The sequence below is a fragment of the Coregonus clupeaformis genome, chromosome 20 (assembly GCF_020615455.1).
Source record: "Coregonus clupeaformis isolate EN_2021a chromosome 20, ASM2061545v1, whole genome shotgun sequence".
Classification (NCBI taxonomy): Eukaryota; Metazoa; Chordata; class Actinopteri; order Salmoniformes; family Salmonidae; genus Coregonus; species Coregonus clupeaformis.
In genome coordinates this window covers 12,662,326-12,683,264 of record NC_059211.1, presented here as the reverse complement: position 1 = coordinate 12,683,264, position 20,939 = coordinate 12,662,326, and positions in this window count along the sequence as shown.

Sequence of the window (20,939 nt, the reverse complement as noted above, 5' to 3'; positions counted from 1 at the left end):
TTCTGCATGGGATGGTTCAGTCAGTACACTCTTAGAAAAAAAGGTTCCGGGCCTCCCAAGTGGCACAGCGGTCTAAGACACTGCATCGCAGTGCTTGAGGCGTCATTACAGACCCGGGTTCGATCCCGGGCTGTGTCGCAGCCGGCCGCTTTGACACAATTGGCGGTGCACAATTGGCCCAGCGTCGTCTGGGTTAGAGGAGGGTTTATCCGGCCAGGATGTCCTTGTCCCATCGCGCTCTAGTGACTCCTGTGGCGGGCCGTGCGCATGCACGCTGACATGGTCACCAGTTGTACAGTGTTTCCTCTGACACAATGGTGTGGCTGGCTTCGGGGTTAAGCGAGCACAGTGTGTCAAGAAGAAGTGCGGCATGGCAGGGTTGTGTTTCGGAGGACGCATGGCTCTCGACATTCACCTCTCCCGAGTCTGTACGGGAGTTGCAGCGATGGGACAAGACTGTAACTACCAATTGGGGTGGAAAGTACAAAAAATTAAAATAAGAAAAAAAAAAAAAGGGTTCCAAAATGGTTCCTTGGCTGTCCCCCTAGGAGTACCCTGTTTGGTTCCAGGTAGATCCCTTTTGGGTTCCATGTAGAACCCTCTGTAGAAAGGGTTCTACATGGAACCCAAAACGGTTCTACCTGGAACCAAAAGGGTTCTTCAAAGTGTTATCCTATGGGGACAGCTAGAAGAACCCTTTAAGGTTGTAGATAGTACCTTTTTTTCTGACTCTAAGGTTGTTCAGTGTGAAACCATGTGGACACTTTCTACTCTTGGCATTATTCTGCATTGCCTACTAGGTGTCAGTAGTAGTAGTGGACTGCTTTGAATACTGATTATAGGGAACATATTCCAAATTGGAGGGATATCTGCTTTAGAATTGATTATAAAATGGAATATATGGGAGAAACTGCAAGTGAAATGTACAGTACAGTAACGTGACAGTGTTTCCCCATAGATTATTCTCTGGGTGGGTTTTAAAAGCCTTGAAGGAACATCCGCTGGCATCCAGGCAGCATTAACATTTTCAATTTAAATAGAACAAAAGTAAGTTTTAGACATGGTCGTAGACTGGTAGGGAAAACACTACTGCATATGGGGATTTGATCAATGTAGAATCAGTTGCTGGAGAAGCACTATACAGTAGTGTCCCGTAGAAGGCCTGCTGTAGGTCTAGGAGTACTAGCTACCATACTGCACTGGCTCTGACTCTGTACAGGGATAGATCACACAGGGGAAAAGTGCTGCAGTGCGCTCTTCATTATAATCTACTACAACAAAGCCATTGCATTATTTACAATCAATACACAATTATCCACAGAGCGGCTGAATATCTTGTTTATGTCAAATAAATTTTCCGTAATGGTTCCACTTGACCTGTGGCTGGACTGAGTAGCGGGGGATGCGTCAGGAGATGATGAACACTGTTTTGGGTTCACCACAATGGGCTAGGGTGGGCACAGCATGCAAAACCTGTAGGAGCCTGGCGCATTGACCAGAGCAGCTAGAGAGACGGACACCTCTGAAACCAAAGGACATGGACCCCTCAACCAGTCAATGTAAACGGCACACGTTCTACAGGCTTGTCCCATCAAGGGCAAGGTCAGGCAAGGTCAGGCAAATGGTTACTGTGCCGATAAGTCATTAAGGGGGGAATGGTTCAGTTTCAAGTCAATGAGGATCAGTGTCTCTACCTCCCTCTGGTTAGGGCAGTGGTCAGGTATCCGATATTCCCATTAGCCTCTATCGCTCAAACTGGCGGCTAACACTTTGGGGAAAAAAACCTGTGCCTTTAAGGGTCTCCTCTCTGATTGGACGGCGCTCTAATAAAGGAGATCTCCCATTGCCTTATTGATTGGGGTGCCCTGGGGAGTGTCTACCTTTAACGGAGGAGACTGAGGGATCTGTTTCCCGTTCCCGTTTTCTGCCTGTCAACACTTTAAATTGCCCCTGGGGCCAAACAAGTAACATGTGAGGCATTCAATATGTCAGTTGCAGTTAGTCAGCGGGTGGGATGGTCAATGGAGGTCTACTGAGGGGGATGGTAAATAAAGATCTGCCATTTTGGGGAGACAAAGAAGAAAATGGTCACTTGATTTCCATTTGACTGTAGGTGAAATGAGAAACAATGTAATTTGACAGTACAGATGCATATCCCCAGTGAGCAGAAATGATACAGCTGAAAAATCACCTGGGTTTTATTATCATTCCTTGCTGTGCTGGTTAACGTCCATAGTAGCCTCAGGCTTCCCCCAGTGTTCTTAACTCACCACACACACCTGAATGGAGCGGTCACACCTGAATGGAGAAATGATTGACTAACATCTGCACAGGAGGGTGCCACATTAAAGTCAACCCCCTATCATGTCATTTGACACTGAAATAATGACACATTGTTATAAGTGGAGGAGCCATTACATTTCATGCTCTGTTAATTGACTATGTCCTGCAGTGGAAGACAAAGGGAAGAAAAGAGTCAGAATAGTTTCACCGAGAACCAAAGTGATGTTCGGCCTGGTGAATTATTTAATCAAATGACATTATTTTAAATGTGAGCAGACAAAAGGGTAAGGGACAAGAATAATGTAATTTCCGCTGACTCAGTAAAAACCAGATGAATGCCAATGAGCTAAGCTAACACAGACAGACGCTGATATGGAATGAGCTGTAGGAACGGAGTAGAAGTGAGAGATCAGTGTTAGTACAGGACATGTCGTACGAGTACAGCTCTCTCATTTAAACATAACATTAACCCAATGTTTTGTTTTTTGTTTAGTTATCAGATACTAATAATAATAATATGCCATTTAGCAGACGCTTTTATCCAAAGCTACTTACAGTCATGCGTGCATACATTTTTTGTGTATGGGTGGTCCCGGGGATCGAACCCACTACCTTGGCGTTACAAGCGCCGTGCTCTACCAGCTGAGCTACAGAGGACCACGATACATAACCTTCAAAGGGCACCTGGTAAAGTCTTGCCCTAGATGTCTTGTCTGTACATCACTAGACCTGGGGAAATACAAACTAATTCTTCAGGTGTGAAAATAAAGGGGGAAAAATATATTTGATTTCTAAATGCAGTTCTACTCTAGTACAGTACTGTTTTCCTGGGTTTGTAATCGGTAGTATTTTAGCGGTAGCTCATGAGATGCCTTTAAGTAACTGCTTATTAATCAATGTATATACACCAGGAATATACAGGCAGTAACCTGTTTTCTCTGACACGTATACTGTACACTCCATAGGCCTCCCCTCCCCTTCCTTTAATACACAGCTTGCTTGACCTGTCATACAGAGACAATCAAATAATCCATACCCTCCCTTCTCTCTCTCTCATCTCCTTCCCCTCGGACAATGTCACGGACACATGCTCGTGCTCGGAGGAGGTGGTGGGTGTAGGGTAGGGCTATATCTGTTGTGAGCTGTATTGTCACACAGAGCCAGGGTAATTTATGTCAGATTGTAGCTCTGGCTTGCTGCGACAGGGGTTGCTCCCTGGGCACTTTTGAGGCCGACCCTCACAAGTCAATGTTTGGGCTCTTATCTGGAATTATTCATGATCTGCCGGGCACGGCTGAAGCTTTAATCATATGCCTGTTACCTTTCACGTCAGTGACCCTCTCACAAATACACACACACGTCACTGCAAGAGGAGAGGTCAATTACTGATGTGACCAGCCCTTCCTTGAAGGAGCTTTTTCTTTTACCCCACGGGGTGCCCATGAAAGCTGTCTGACTCGGCCCTGTAGAATGGACATGGTGTCATGGTGGTGGGAAAGCTTATCCCATGGAACCGCTGGTGATTATGTCATTCAAACGTTCACACGTGTAAACCTGTACCTCTAAGAACAGACGTCATCATTTAACGTTTGTTAAATCTCTCTCGGCTCAGATGATGCCAGTTTTTTTTCATTAACTCCATCTGTCATGGCAAATTACTTCCCAGGGAGTAATGAGCTGGCTTCTAATTTTCTTTTTCTTTGTTCTACCTCTTGCCAAGACCCATTTGGACCAAAGTGCGGAGCGGATCAACCATTTTGGTGCCCTCATAAAAGAAATCAACCTGCAGTCACAGTAATGGCTGCAGTTTTTAAATCAAATCATTACCCTCCCCCCGTCTACGGACGTGGTCCTCCTCAGCATTCAAACCTCTGTGTGTCTCTGAAGTTCTCCAGTTTAAATGAGGACAGTGATGAAACAGACGTGCAAGTCAATGAACTTTTTGTACCACGAACACTGACTAGCCTTGCAGTCCCTGCAGGCTTGTAAATCAAATCAAATGTTATTTGTCATATTTTTCATAAACAACAGGTATAGACTAATATTGAAATGCACTTAAGGAGATCACGAATATCATGGATACATTAGAACTAGTGGATATACAGTGAGGGAAAAAAGTATTTGATCCCCTGCTGATTTTGTACGTTTGCCCACTGACAAAGACATGATCAGTCTATAATTTTAATGGTAGGTTTATTTGAACAGTGAGAGACAGAATAACAACAAAAAAATCCAGAAAAACGCATGTCAAAAATGTTATAAATTGATTTGCATTTTAATGAGGGAAATAGGTATTTGACCCCTCTGCAAAACATGACTTAGTACTTGGTGGCAAAACCCACAGAGATCAGACGTTTCTTGTAGTTGGCCACCAGGTTTGCACACATCTCAGGAGGGATTTTGTCCCACTCCTCTTTGCAGATCTTCTCCAAGTCATTCAGGTTTCGAGGCTGACGTTTGGCAACTCGAACCTTCAGCTCCCTCCACAGATTTTCTATGGGATTAAGGTCTGGAGACTGGCTAGGCCACTCCAGGACCTTAATGTGCTACTTCTTGAGCCACTCCTTTGTTGCCTTGGCTGTGTGTTTTTGTTGCGGTGAAGTTGTCCTGTCGTCTTAGAAGAAAAACACCCCCAAAGCATAATGTTTCCACCTCCATGTTTGACGGTGGGGATGGTGTTCTTAGGGTCTTAGGCAGCATTCCTCCTCCTCCAAACACGGCGAGTTGAGTTGATGCCAAAGAGCTCGATTTTGGTCTCAGCTGACCACAACACTTTCACCCAGTTCTCCTCTGAATCATTCAGATGTTAATTGGCAAACTTCAGACGGGCCTGTATATGTGCTTTCTTGAGCAGGGGGACCTTGCGGGTGCTGCAGGATTTCAGTCCTTCACGGCGTAGTGTGTTACCAATTGTTACCAATTGTTTTCTTGGTGACTAAGGTCCCAGCTGCCTTGAGATCATTGACAAGATCCTCCCGTGTAGTTCTGGGCTGATTCCTTACCGTTCTCATGATCATTACAACTCCACGAGGTGAGATCTTGCATAGAGCCCCTGGCCGACGGAGATTGACAGTTCTTTTGTGTTTCTTCCATTTGCCAATAATCGCACCAACTGTTGTCACCTTCTCACCAAACTGCTTGGCGATGGTCTTGTAGCCCATTCCAGCCTTGTGTAGGTCTACAATCTTGTCCCTGACATCCTTTGAGAGCTCTTTGGTCTTGGCCATGGTGGAGAGTTTGGAATCTGATTGATTGATTGCTTCCGTGGACAGGTGTCTTTTATACAGGTAACAAGCTGAGATTAGGAGCACTCCCTTTAACAGTGTGCTCCTAATCTCAGCTCGTTACCTGTATAAAAGACACCTGGGAGCCAGAAATCTATCTGATTGAGAGGGGGTCAAATACTTATTTCCCTCATTAAAATGCAAATCAATTTATAACATTTTTGACATGCATTTTTCTGGATTTTTTTGTTGTTATTCTGTCTCTCACTGTTCAAATAAACCTACCATTAAAATTATAGACTGATCATTTCTTTGTCAGTGGGCAAACGTACAAAATCAGCAGGGGATTAAATACCTTTTTCCCTCACTGTATGGAGGCTGAAAAATTCTGACCAAGTGAGATATACATGGAGGAGGCTTAATCAAACTAGCTGTCTTGACTACTTCCTGGTCTCATTCTTGCTGGCATCAAAAGTTTAAAAGTAGAAATAGGAGACCAAATGAAATCGGACCACCGATCTATTTGGCCTCCACATAACTCTAACAGAATTTCCACATGGACGGGGATATTGGAAATGTAATTAAAGCCTACTGGATGACAATTTTTTCTTAACTAAGACAAAATATTTTATAATTTACTTTTTTCTGCACATCTTAGGTACAGCAGATCTCCCCTTATTGAATGGGACACTTTTAAATGTACTTTTAGAGGCCATTCAATAGAATACTCATCATTCAAACAAAAGCAGTTTAGGTCAAAATAGATTGGACTGATAAAGGCAATCGAAGAAATAACAGCACAGGTAGATGGTAATGGAAACTATTATAGAGGCACAAAATAGGTTAGAGGAAAAACAAAAATAATTGGAGGAACTTTTTCAAAAACGATCAAGTGTAATTCATTACAAAAATAAAGCGAATTGGATGGAACATTTTGAAAAAAATTCACAAAAATGTTCTTGAATCATCAACATAGAAATGCTACCAAAAATAATTTACAGAAACAATTTACAAATGACGGAGTCATCCATGATTCACCAAATGATGTTTGAAAGAGGAAGCTAAATATTTGAAGGATACGTTTTATTTTCAGTCTACTCCATCTCCACTGAATGATGTTAACTGTAAGGATTTATTTCCTAATAATAATAATGTAAAATTAACAAATGTACAGAATGACCTGTGTGAAGACAACTTACAGAGGAGGAAGTTTTGAGGCAATTAAATATTTTCAGTCTGGAAAAACACCAGGGATTGATTGTATACCAGTGGAGGTATATCAGACCTTTTTTTGTTCCATATTAGCATGTTTTAATTAGTCCTAAAAAAATTGTAGACTTTCATGTACTCAACAAGAAGGTCTGATTTCATTACTACTGAAACAGGACCCAGGTGGTAAGTATAAAGATCGGGTCCATTTAAAAAACTGGAGGCCTCTTACACTTCAATGTTGTGATGCAAAAATCCTGGCGAAATGCATAGCACATAAAATTAAAAAGGTTTTACAGATATTGTTCATGCTGAACAGACAGGTTTTTTACATTGACAATATATTGGAGATAATATACGACAATTACTTAAAACAGTTGAACATTATGAAACATCATAGATGGTAGGCCTCGTCTTCATAGCAGATTTCAAAAAGGCATTTGATAAAGTATGACTAGAATTTACAGTGGGGAAAAAAAGTATTTAGTCAGCCACCAATTGTGCAAGTTCTCCCACTTAAAAAGATGAGAGAGGCCTGTAATTTTCATCACAGGTACACGTCAACTATGACAGACAAATTGAGAAAAAAAATTCCAGAAAATCACATTGTAGGATTTTTAATGAATTTATTTGCAAATTATGGTGGAAAATAAGTATTTGGTCACCTACAAACAAGCAAGATTTCTGGCTCTCACAGACCTGTAACTTCTTCTTTAAGAGGCTCCTCTGTCCTCCACTCGTTACCTGTATTAATGGCACCTGTTTGAACTTGTTATCAGTATAAAAGACACCTGTCCACAACCTCAAACAGTCACACTCCAAACTCCACTATGGCCAAGACCAAAGAGCTGTCAAAGGACACCAGAAACAAAATTGTAGACCTGCACCAGGCTGGGAAGACTGAATCTGCAATAGGTAAGCAGCTTGGTTTGAAGAAATCAACTGTGGGAGCAATTATTAGGAAATGGAAGACATACAAGACCACTGATAATCTCCCTCGATCTGGGGCTCCACGCAAGATCTCACCCCGTGGGGTCAAAATTATCACAAGAACGGTGAGCAAAAATCCCAGAACCACACGGGGGGACCTAGTGAATGACCTGCAGAGAGCTGGGACCAAAGTAACAAAGCCTACCATCAGTAACACACTACGCCGCCAGGGACTCAAATCCTGCAGTGCCAGACTTGTCCCCCCTGCTTAAGCCAGTACATGTCCAGGCCCATCTGAAGTTTGCTAGAGTGCATTTGGATGATCCAGAAGAGGATTGGGAGAATGTCATATGGTCAGATGAAACCAAAATAGAACTTTTTGGTAAAAACTCAACTTGTCGTGTTTGGAGGACAAAGAATGCTGAGTTGCATCCAAAGAACACCATACCTACTGTGAAGCATGGGGGTGGAAACATCATGCTTTGGGGCTGTTTTTCTGCAAAGGGACCAGGACGACTGATCCGTGTAAAGGAAAGAATGAATGGGGCCATGTATCGTGAGATTTTGAGTGAAAACCTCCTTCCATCAGCAAGGCCATTGAATATGTAACGTGGCTGGGTCTTTCAGCATGACAATGATCCCAAACACACCGCCCGGGCAACGAAGGAATGGCTTCGTAAGAAGCATTTCAAGGTCCTGGAGTGGCCTAGCCAGTCTCCAGATCTCAACCCCATAGAAAATCTTTGGAGGGAGTTGAAAGTCCGTGTTGCCCAGCGATAGCCCCAAAACATCACTGCTCTAGAGGAGATCTGCATGGAGGAATGGGCCAAAATACCAGCAACAGTGTGTGAAAACCTTGTGAAGACTTACAGAAAACGTTTGACCTGTGTCATTGCCAACAAAGGGTATATAACAAAGTATTGAGAAACTTTTGTTATTGACCAAATACGTATTTTCCACCATAATTTGCAAATAAATTCATTAAAAATCCTACAATGTGATTTTCTGGATATTTTTTTCTCATTTTGTCTGTCATAGTTGACGTGTATCTACGATGAAAATGACAGGCCTCTCTCATCTTTTTAAGTGGGAGAACTTGCACAATTGGTGGCTGACTAAATACTTTTTTCCCCCACTGTAAATTCTAGTCATACTTTATCAAATGCCTTTTTGAAATCTGCTATGAAGACGAGGCCTGGTATCTATGATGTTTCATAATGTTCAACTGTTTTAAGTAATTGTCGTATATTATCTCCAATATATTGACAATGTAAAAAACCTGTCTGTTCATTTACATTTAAGTCATTTAGCAGACGCTCTTATCCAGAGCGACTTACAGTTAGTGAATACAATATATATATATTTTTTTATTTATTTTTTTATACTGGCCCCCCGTGGGAATCAAACCCACAACCCTGGCGTTGCAAACGCCATGCTCTATCAACTGAGCTACATCCCTGCCGGCCATTCCCTCCCCTACCCTGGACGATGCTGGGCCAATTGTGCGCCGCCCATGAGTCTCCCGGTCGCGGCCGGCTGCGACAGAGCCTGGATTCGAACCAGGATCTCTAGTGACACAGTTAGCACTGCGATGCAGTGCCTTAGACCACTGCGCCACTCAGGAGTCCTTTGACAGTCCTTTGTTCAGCATGAACAATATCTGTAAACCCTTTTTTATTTTATGTGCTATGCATTTCGCCAGGATTTTTGCATCACAACATTGAAGTGTAAGAGGCCTCCAGTTTTTTAAATGGACCGGATCTTAATACTTACCACCTGGGTCCTGTTTCAGTAGTAATGAAATCAGACCTTCTTGTTGAGTACGTGAAAGTCTACCATTTTTTTAGAGCTAATTAAAACATGCTAATATGGAACAAAAAAAGGTCTGATATACCTCCACTGGTATACCATCAATCCCTGGTGTTTTTCCAGACTGAAAATATTTAATTGCCTCAAAACTTCCTCCTCTGTAAGTTGTCTTCACACAGGTCATTCTGTACATTTGTTAATTTTACATTATTATTATTAGGAAATAAATCCTTACAGTTAACATCATTCAGTGGAGATGGAGTAGACTGAAACGAAAACGTATCCTTCAAATATTTAGCTTCCTCTTTCAAAACATCATTTGGTGAATCATGGATGACTCCGTCATTTGTAAATTGTTTCTGTAAATTATTTTTGGTAGCATTTCTATGTTGATGATTCAAGAACATTTTTGTGAATTTTTTTCAAAATGTTCCATCCAATTCGCTTTATTTTTGTAATGAATTACACTTGATCGTTTTTGAAAAATTTCCTCCAATTATTTTTGTTTTACCTCTAACCTATTTTGTGCCTCTATAATAGTTTCCATTACCATCTACCTGTGCTGTTATTTCTTCTATTGTTTTTATCAGTCCAATCTATTTTGACCTAAACTGCTTTTGTTTTAATGATGAGTATTCTATTGAATAGCCTCTAAAAGTACATTTAAAAGTGTCCCATTCAATAAGGGGAGATCTGCTGTACCTAAGATGTGCAGAAAAAAGTAAATTATAAAATATTTTGTCTTAGTTTGTCAGGTGTTGCTGTAGATTGGTGTGGTGTGGAATCAGGCGCAGGACGCAGAAGTTAAGTCCAACAAATACGTTTAGTAGAGCACACAAAAATACAATCCAAACAGCCCGGAGGCGAGAAAAGCGCACACAGGCGTAAACAAACGAGCGCACAAAACATGTGCGAAAATCCTCTCCTAAATTAAACAAGGAGGAAAGCTACAAATAGCGCACCGAAACGGGTAGCGCAACAACACGACAACGGGAACAATTACACACAACACCTAAACTCACAACAAGGAACTAAATAGGGTGCTTAATGAGACATAACACAAAACAGGTGTGACAAACAGACAAAACCAATCAAACATGAAACATAGAACGGTGGCAGCTAGTACTCCGGAGACGACGACCGCCGAAACCTGCCCGAACAAGGAGGAGGGGCCGCCTCGGCCGAAACCGTGACATAGTTAAGAAAAAATTGTCATCCAGTAGGCTTTAATTACATTTCCAATATCCCCGTCCATGTGGAAATTCTGTTAGAGTTATGTGGAGGCCAAATAGATCGGTGGTCCGATTTCATTTGGTCTCCTATTTCTACTTTTAAACTTTTGATGCCAGCAAGAATGAGACCAGGAAGTAGTCAAGACAGCTAGTTTGATTAAGCCTCCTCCATGTATATCTCACTTGGTCAGAATTTTTCAGCCTCCATACAGTGAGGGAAAAAGGTATTTAATCCCCTGCTGATTTTGTACGTTTGCCCACTGACAGCCTCAAAACATCACTGCTCTAGAGGAGATCTGCATGGAGGAATGGGCCAAAATACCAGCAACAGTGTGTGAAAATCTTGTGAAGACTTACAGAAAACGTTTGACCTGTGTCATTGCCAACAAAGGGTATATAACAAAGTATTGAGAAACTTTTGTTATTGACCAAATACTTATTTTTTCTCGTTTTGTCTGTCATAGTTGACGTGTACCTATCATGAAAATTACAGGCCTCTCTCATATTTTTAAGTGGGAGAACTTGCACAATTGGTGGCTGACTAAATACTTTTTTTCCCCACTGTATGTCACATATGCAGCTATTGAAAATATATGGGAATGTCTGCTCAATCCAAAGTTACAACCAACTGTTTGCAGCATTACCACAGAAATGGAAGAGGCAAGTGGAAGAGGGAGAAGGTAGGGAACTTGTTTGTCTGCCATGTATTAAAGATACAAATTGGCTGAAAAGGATTGGCATAAATAGAAAAATATACCAGTTTCTGTCATGAATCCCGCTTCCTGACTCTGTTTCTGCCTGAGTTGCCTGTTTTCTGTCCTGGAGTCTTTTTTCCTGAGGTTCCTGAACGCACCCTGTCTGGTTGCCGGGCGACGAAGCTAGGCGGGAGATCTCTCTATTAACCGCACCTGTTTCTCATCAGCTATCTGCACACCTGGTCCTGATCATCACCTCTCCACTTCATAAGCTCTGACCTGACATCCATTCCCTGCCGGATCATTAGCCATGAACAGTATGTTGTGCCTGCGTATCAGCCTCAGATTACTAAGAGTTAGTTTTGCTGTTCTGTACTTTTTGCTTGCTGTGAACTCACCTTCGTTTACTCTGTCTACAGTTACTCTCCCGGAACATTCACTCCACCGCTTCCTGGTCGTCTGTGGCTTCAGAGACATCATTGGATCTGCCCATTCACTCCCACCAACTCACCCCCACTGCCAGCTCCGTCACCTGGATTCTCCTGCTTCCACATTTAAGTCTTTAAATAAATACTCACCTTCATTCAACTCACCTTGTCCTGGTCTGCTTCTGGGTTCTGCTTTAGAGAATCGTGACAGTTTCATTTGATGACAAAAATGTTGATAGCTGTGCTATGCAGGTTGCAAAACTGATACAAACAACACTTGATTCAACACTTTGAGAATTTCAATTATTGTACAAAATTCTTACCACCAACAGAATGCTATATAATATATATACATTACCAGTCAAAAGTTTGGACACACCTAATCATTCAAGGATTTTTCTTCATTTTTACTATATTTTAAATTGTAGAATAATAGTGAAGACATAAAAACTACGACATAAAACATATATTTTAGATTCTTCAAATAGCTGAGCACTTGTTGGCTGCTTTTCCTTCACTCTGCGGTCCAACTCATCCCAAACCATCTCAATTGGGTTGAGGTCGGGGGATTGTGGAGGCCAGGTCATCTGATGCAGCACTCCATCACTCTCCTTCTTGGTAAAATAGCCCTTACACAGCCTGGAGGTGTGTTGGGTCATTGTCCTGTTGAAAAACAAATGATATTCCCACTAAGCCCAAACCAGATGGTTTGGCGTATCGCTGCAGAATGCTGTGGTAGCCATGCTGGTTAAGTGTGCCTTGAAATCTAAATAAATCACAGACAGTGTCACCAGCAAAGCACCCGCACAACACAACACCTCCTCCTCCATGCTTTACAGTGGGAAATACATATGCAGAGATCATCAATTCACCCACACCACGTCTCACAAAGACACGGCGGTTGGAACCAAAAATCTACAATTTGGACTCCAGACCAAAGCACACATTTCCACCGGTCTAATGTCCATTGCTCGTGTTTCTTGGCCCAAGCACGTCTCTTCTTCTTCTTGGTGTCCTTTAGTAATGGTTTCTTTGCAGCAATTCGACCATGAAGGCCTGATTCACACAGTCGCCTCTGAACAGTTGATGTTGAGATGTGTCTGTTACTTGAACTCTGTGAAGCATTTATTTGGGCTGCAATTTCTGAGGCTGGTAACTCTAATGAACTTATCCTCTGCAGCAGAGGTAATTCTGGGTCTTCCACTCTGTGGTCCTCTGTAGCTCAATTGGTAGAGCATGGCGCTTGTAAATCCAGGGTAGTGGGTTCGATCCCCGGGACCACCCATACGTAAAAATGTATGCTCACATGACTGTAAGTCGCTTTGGATAAAAGCGTCTGCTAAATGGCATATTATTATTCATGTGGCGGTCCTCATGAGAGCCAGTTTCTTCATAACTCTTGATGGTTTTTGGGACTGCACATGAAGAAACTTTCAAAGTTCTTGAAATGTTACGTATTGACTGACCTTCATGTCTTAAAGTAATGATGTACTGTCGTTTCTCTTTACTTATTTGATCTGTTCTTGCCATATTTTGGACTTGGTCTTTTACCAAATAGGGTATACCCCCCCTACCTTGTCACAACACAACTGATTGGCTCAAACATATTAAGAAGGATAGAAATTCCACCAATTAACTTTTAACAAGGTAAACCTCATGAAGCTGGTTGAGAGAATGCCAAGAGTGTGCAAAGCTGTCATCAAGGCAAAGGGTGGCTACTTTAAAGAATCTCAAATATAAAATATGTTTTGATTTGTTTAACACTTTTTTGGTTACTACATGATTCCATATGTGTTATTTCATAGTTTTGATGTCTTCACTATTATTCTACAATGTAGAAAATAGTAAAAATAAAGAAAAACCCTTAAATGAGTAGGTGTGTCCAAACGTTTGACTGGTACCTTGCAAAAGTATTCATCCCCCTTGGCATTTTTCCTATTTTGTTGCATTACAACCTGTAATTGAAATTGATTTTTATTTGGATTTCATGTAATGGACATACTCAAAATGGTCAAAATTGGTGAAGTGAAATGAAAAAAAAAAAATACGGAAAAGTGGTGCGTGCAAATGTATTCACCCCCTTTGCTATAAAGCCTCTAAATAAGATCTGGTGTTACCAATTACCTTCAGAAGTCACATAATTAGTTAAATAAAGTCCACCTGTGTGCAATCTAAGTGTCACATGATCTGTCACATGATCTCAGTATATATACACCTGTTCTGAAAGGCCCCAGAGTCTGCAACACCACTAAGCAAGGGGCACCACCAAGCAAGCAGCACCATGAAGATCCAGGAGCTCTCCAAACAGGTCAGGGACAAAGTTGTGGAGAAGTACAGATCAGGGTTGGGTTATAAAAAATATCTGAAACTTTGAACATCCCACAGAGCACCATTAAATCCATTATAAAAAAAATTAAAGAATATGGCACCACAACAAACCTGCCAAGAGAGGGCCACCCACCAAAACTCACGGACCAGGCAAGGAGGGCATTAATCAGAGAGGCAACAAAGAGACCAAAGATAACCCTGAAGGAGCTGCAAAGCTCCACAGCGGAGATTGGAGTATCTGTCCATAGGACCACTTTAAGCCATACACTCCACAGAGCTGGGCTTTACGGAAGAGTGGCCAGAAAAAAGCCATTGCTTAAAGAAAATAATAAGCAAACACGTTTGGTGTTCGCCAAAAGGCATGTGGGAGACTCCCCAAACATATGGAAGAATAGTTATGCACGCTCAAGTTTTCTGTTTTTTTGTCCTATTTCTTGTTTGTTTCACAATAAAACATATTTTGCATCTTCAAAGTGGTAGTTATGTTGTGTAAATCAAATGATACAAACCCCCAAAAAATCCATTTTAATTCCAGGTTGTAAGGCAACAAAATAGGAAAAATGCCAAGGGGGGTGAATACTTTCGCAAGCCACTGTGTATATATATATATATATATATATACAGTGGGGAAAACAAGTATTTAGTCAGCCACCAATTGTGCAAGTTCTCCCACTTAAAAAGATGAGAGAGGCCTGTAATTTTCATCATAGGTACACGTCAACAATGACAGACACATTTAGGAAAAAAAATCCAGAAAATCACATTGTAGGATTTTTAATGAATTTATTTGCAAATTATGGTGGAAAATAAGTATTTGGTCACCTACAAACAAGCAAGATTTCTGGCTCTCACAGACCTGTAACTTCTTCTTTAAGAGGCTCCTCTGTCCTCCACTCGTTACCTGTATTAATGGCACCTGTTTGAACTTGTTATCAGTATAAAAGACACCTGTCCACAACCTCAAACAGTCACACTCTAAACTCCACTATGGCCAAGACCAAAGAGCTGACAAAGGACACCAGAAACAAAATTGTAGACCTGCACCAGGCTGGGAAGACTGAATCTGCAATAGGTCAGCAGCTTGGTTTGAAGAAATCAACTGTGGGAGCAATTATTAGGAAATGGAAGACATACAAGACCACTGATAATCTCCTTCGATCTGGGGCTCCACGCTAGATCTCACCCTGTGGGGTCAAAATGATCACAAGAACGGTGAGCAAAAATCCCATAACCACACGGGGGGACCTAGTGAATGACCTGCAGAGAGCTGGGACCAAAGTAATTAAAAATCCTACAATGTGATTTTCTGGAATTTTTTTTCTCATTTTGTCTGTCATAGTTAACGTGTACCTATGATGAAAAGTACAGGCCTCTCTCATCTTTTTAAGTGGGAGAACTTGCACAATTGGTGGCTGACTAAATACTTTTTTTCCCCACTGTATATATATATATATATATATATCAGGTATACAACAATCTCAGCTCTGTAGATTTTGCTGCGAAGAGACAGAATCGCTAGATAATTTATTCTGGTATTGCCCCTATGTAGCTTGTTTCTGGTCACAGGTTCAGGAATGGTTACAAAATCACAACATTCACTTGAAATTAACCTTACAAATAGCAGTTTTGGGCGACTTGGAAAGTCACAGTCAATCCATCAATATTATAATAATACTCGTAGGAAAGGTTTTCATCTTTATCTCACGTGTGAATACTATTTGATTAGAAAGGTTCAAAATTATTGTAAAACATCACAGCACAATTGAAAAATATATGGCAAATGGAAACCAAATGAGGGTGGTCTATGGTGATAGGGGGATGGGCTGAGAGTGGCTGAGGGGTGGGATTAGAGAGTCTATGTTTGGTAATTGTATTATTTTTATGTGATTGCTGTATATTAAAGTACCATGTATGTAAAATGTATATGTAAAATGCATGCATATGTAGCAGAAAAGCTGTAAAAACAAAAAATACATGTGTCCTCCGAACAAATAAAAAAAAAACATTGAAATGCTTACTTACAGTGGGGAGAACAATAATTTGATACACTGCCGATTTTGCAGGTTTTCCTACTTACAAAGCATGTAGAGGTCTGTAATTTTTATCATAGGTACACTTCAAACAAAAATCCTGAAAATCACATTGTATGATTTTTAAGTAATTAATTTGCATTTTATTGCATGACATAAGTATTTGATACATCAGAAAAGCAGAACTTTAATATTTGGTACAGAAACCTTTGTTTGCAATTACAGAGATCATACGTTTCCTGTAGGTCTTGACCAGGTTTGCACACACTGCAGCAGGGATTTTGGCCCACTCCTCCATACAGACCTTCTCCAGATCCTTCAGGTTTCGGGGCTGTCGCTGGGCTATACGGACTTTCAGCTCCCTCCAAAGATTTTCTATTGGGTTCAGGTCTGGAGACTGGCTTGGCCACTCCAGGACCTTGAGATGCTTCTTACGGAGCCACTCCTTAGTTGCCCTGGCTGTGTGTTTCGGGTCGTTGTCATGCTGGAGTCAAAAGAGTTAGTGCAAAAAGGGTCAATACAGATAGTCCGAGTAGTTATTTGGTTTAGGGTTGAATATTTTCCCGGTATTTTACAAAGGTTCCATCCCAAGAATAAATCACTTTTCTACCGGGTAACCCGGTATTTCCCTCTAAAACCAGAAATGTCATTCAAAGCATTATAAAGCATTATAAAGCATATAAATAGGCTTATGTCTGGATTTGATTAGAGCTTTGATCAAAAATTGAAGCCTGATCCTCCTGAGCCTGATTAGCCATACATTAAATACATTTTATGAGCCCTACATTAAAGACATTTAATGAGCCCAAGCCCAAAAACGCACAACAGAAAAACATAAAAACCCATAGATGTAGCTAGCTATATGCTCTCTTGGGTAAATAAATAAAAAGTAGCTCCAGTAGGCTAATCTTTTTGAGTGTGAACTGCATTACTGTTCTGTATTGTATTATACTGTATTATATGGACTGGAATTATGCACATTGTTCAAACCAAGATAAAGCAGAGAGAGAACATGCGATTCTGGTGCAGCACATGCGGCCTACAAAGTTACAAGTATAGGCTAGCAAATTTGATTTTAATTGGGAAATATAATAGGGCCTATTTGTTTAATTAGTCGGCTGACGCATGTATACCCTTCATAATACATCCCCTAATGTTATTAGCCTACCTCCTCTTTCTCTCTCTATTGTTGCTTCATTCCTTCCTCGTTTTCAACAGTTAAATGAAATAAGTTTCATTGTCCTTATCTTCATCATTCTAATGACATCCTTGAATAATATAGGACTAGAATTAGATGCAGAAGGCTTTCACTTCTCTTCACGAAGATTAAATGGTTATGGGTCTGAATAGATAACTGCAATAGCCTACCACTATTGCGTGTTCACTCTTCTTATCAAACTACCAATGAGTGCTATTGACTGCTGTATTTAACATTCAGCAAACAAGCGCTTTCTCTCTCTCCATCAACCCCATTCAAATTGCATCCAAAATAGATAATCTTGTTCTATATTTATATACTGTATAGCCCTATATACAGATGTCCTAGCCTACCTCTTTCAGGTAATAAATTAAATGCAGTATTAGCTTTACATTTAGCTAATTAATGATGGGTTATGCATGATAAGCTTCTAACTTGTAGCGTCTGTCTTTTGCGCAATACGCACACACCTCTGCTCCGCTGGCCTCTCTCCTTATTAAACTCTCCTTAGCTCTTGGAGTCCCATGCAGGAAACGCATTTCTTATACCAATAGACTATTCGAAGAGCTGCACCATTGAGAGCATCTTGACTGGCTGCATCACCACTTGGTATGGCAACTGCTTGGCATCCAACTGCAAGGCGCTTAAGAGGGTAATGTGTACGGCCCAGTACATCCCTGGGGCCAAGATCCCTGCATTTCAGGACCTCTATACCAGACGGTGTCAGAGGAAGGCCCTAAAAATTGTGAAAGACTCCAGCCACCTAAGTCATAGACTGTTCTCTCTGCTACCGCATGGCAAGCGGTACCGATGCACCAAGTCTGGAATCATTCTTAAATGGAAGAAGTTTGGACCAAGTCTGGAATCATTCTTCAATGGAAGAAGTTTGGAACCACCAAGACTAAACCTGGCCGCCCAGCCAAACTGAGCAATCGAGGAGAGAAAGGCCTTGGTCAGGGAGGTAACCAAGAACCCGATGGTCATTCTGACAGAGCTCCAGAGTTCCTCTGTGGAGATGGGAGAACCTTCCAGAAGGACAACCATCTCTGCAGCACTTCACCAATCAGGCCTTTATGGTAGAATGGCCAGACAGAAGCCACTTCTCAGTAAAAGGCACATGACAGCCCGTTTGGAGATTTCCAAAAGGCCCCTAAAGGACTCTCAGACCATAAGAAACAAGATTATCTGGTCTGATGAAACCAAGATTGAACTCTTTGGCCTGAATGCCAAGCGTCACGTCTGGAAGTAACTTGGCACCATTCCTACGGTGAAGCATGGTGGTGGCAGCATCATGCTGTGGGGATGTTTTTCAGCGGCAGGGACTGGGAGACTAGTCAGTATCGAGGGAAAGATGAACGGAGCAAAGAACAGAGAGATCCTTGATGAAAACCTTCTCCTGAGCGCTCAGGACCTCAGACTGGGGCGAAGGTTCACCTTCCAACAGGACAATGACCCTAAGCACACAGCCTACACAATGCAGGAGTGGCTTCGGTACAAGTCTCTGAATGTCCTTGAGTGGCCCAGCCAGAGCCCGGACTTGAACCCGATCGAACATCTCTGGAGAGACCTGAAAATAGCTGTGCAGCGATGCTCCCCATCCAACCTAACAGAGCTTGAGAGTATCTGCAGAGACGAATGAGAGAAACTCCCCAAATACAGGTGTGCCAAGCTTGTACCGTCATACCCAAGCTGCCAAAAGGTGCTTCAACAAAGTACTGAGTAAACGGTCTGAATACTTATGTAAATGTCACATTTCAGTTTTTTATTTCTGATACATTTGTGAAAATGTCTAAGAACCTGTTTTTGCTTTGTCATTATGGAGTATTGTGTGTAGATTGATGAGGGAAAAAAACAATTTAATCCATTTTAGAATAAGGCTGTAACATAACAAAATGTGGAAAAAGTCAATGGGTCTGAATACTTTCCGAATGCACTGTACCTACCTTAATTACCTTGTAACACTGCACATCGACTCGGGTACCATGTATATAGCCAAGTTATCGTTACTCATTGTGTTTTTATTCCTTGTTTTATTATTTTGTATAATATTTCTCCTTTTTTCCCTCTCTGCATTGTAGGGACGGGCCCGTAAGTAAGCATTTCACTGTTAGTCTACATCTGTTTACAAAGCATGTGACAAATAAAATGTGATTTCTATCTAAATGGACGTGTTGTAGTAGTAGTAGTAGTAGTAGCAGCAGCTACAAACACAAGACCTTGGTCTTTTTTCCATAGAAAGGATATTTATACCACAGTATAATCAATGGACCTTGAAGGCTCTTTCCTTTGTTTGTATTGCATTGGGTTAGCAGAATTAAGAAGAAAAAACTATTTCTAAGAATAGTTTGTTATCAGATGAAATGGTACAGCCAGAACATGTGTGTGAGGTCTTCAGCATAGCATTGCTATCATGGCAGAGAATGGATAGAGCACACACTGGATGGATGATATAATAGACTCTGTTGGTCACTCTGGGATATACAAGTACAATGCCATTGATTGTGTTCGAGTCAACCCTGACAGTTGGATCAATGTGGGAAAAGAGTCCTGATGATTCTGTGGCTATGTTCTCCTTGGTCACAGCTACGATTGCTGGGTTGTTGCTCTCTCCAGCTCTTGTTCAGTGAAGTTACTTTTAAAATCAAGCCTCAAAGTGTGTCCTTTTTACACCGTTAGCAACAGTGCTACTGTATGCCCAATCGTAGAAGTGTTTTGTCATATATTGCCATTTCTTATCACACACTGTACACTGTAGATGTTATAATTGTTTGATTTTGTCACGACTCACCAGAGAAGTGGTTTCTACAGTAAATGTAGGTTTCTACCTCCTCCCTGACACAGTGAAAGGATAAATGACATTTAGAGTTATTTTATAATCTCAAGTGTCTTCACTCACTGCATGTCAGCGAGGGCCGCTAGCTTTCCAAGAGCACGAGGTGGTGTTTAGTGGGAAGTTGTCTGAGGCATGAAAAGCTGTCGTGTCAGAGGTGAGCAGGTTCATCCATGACAACGTTTCTATTTTTTATTTTTTTCTAGCTCTTAGTTTGTTCCCTGTCCTGGGCTAGCCATACATTTAACACGTTCATGTAACTAAACGCGCACACACACACACACACCTATGCAGGAACCCAGTGATTACCAGCAGTCGTAATAGGTTGGAATAGTATGTTCAGTTTCCTCTGCGGCAGATTTTGTTAAAGCCCCTTTTGCAGACATAATAGGATGTTGAACAACACCCGTCCCTTCGACTCAAATTGAATTTGACAGCCTTAATAGACATAAAAAGCTGGCCAACAGGGGTTGACCCAGAGTTCAGGCCACTGTCTGTCACCACCGCTGTAATGATCAGATACGGCCCTTGGGTCACCGCGTCGTCTTGGCCCGGTGGAATGAGGTAAAACATTTTTTTTTTTTTAAAGGAGCTATTTTGAGACAATCGCATTCTCCAAATGGAAGCCCTGTGATACAGATGTCGCTGTGCCACCGATTAAAGAACCCTTGACAGTGTGGGAATCACCGGCCAACAACATGGTCACGCTGTGGCATTTGACATACATTTAACTTCATTTGGGC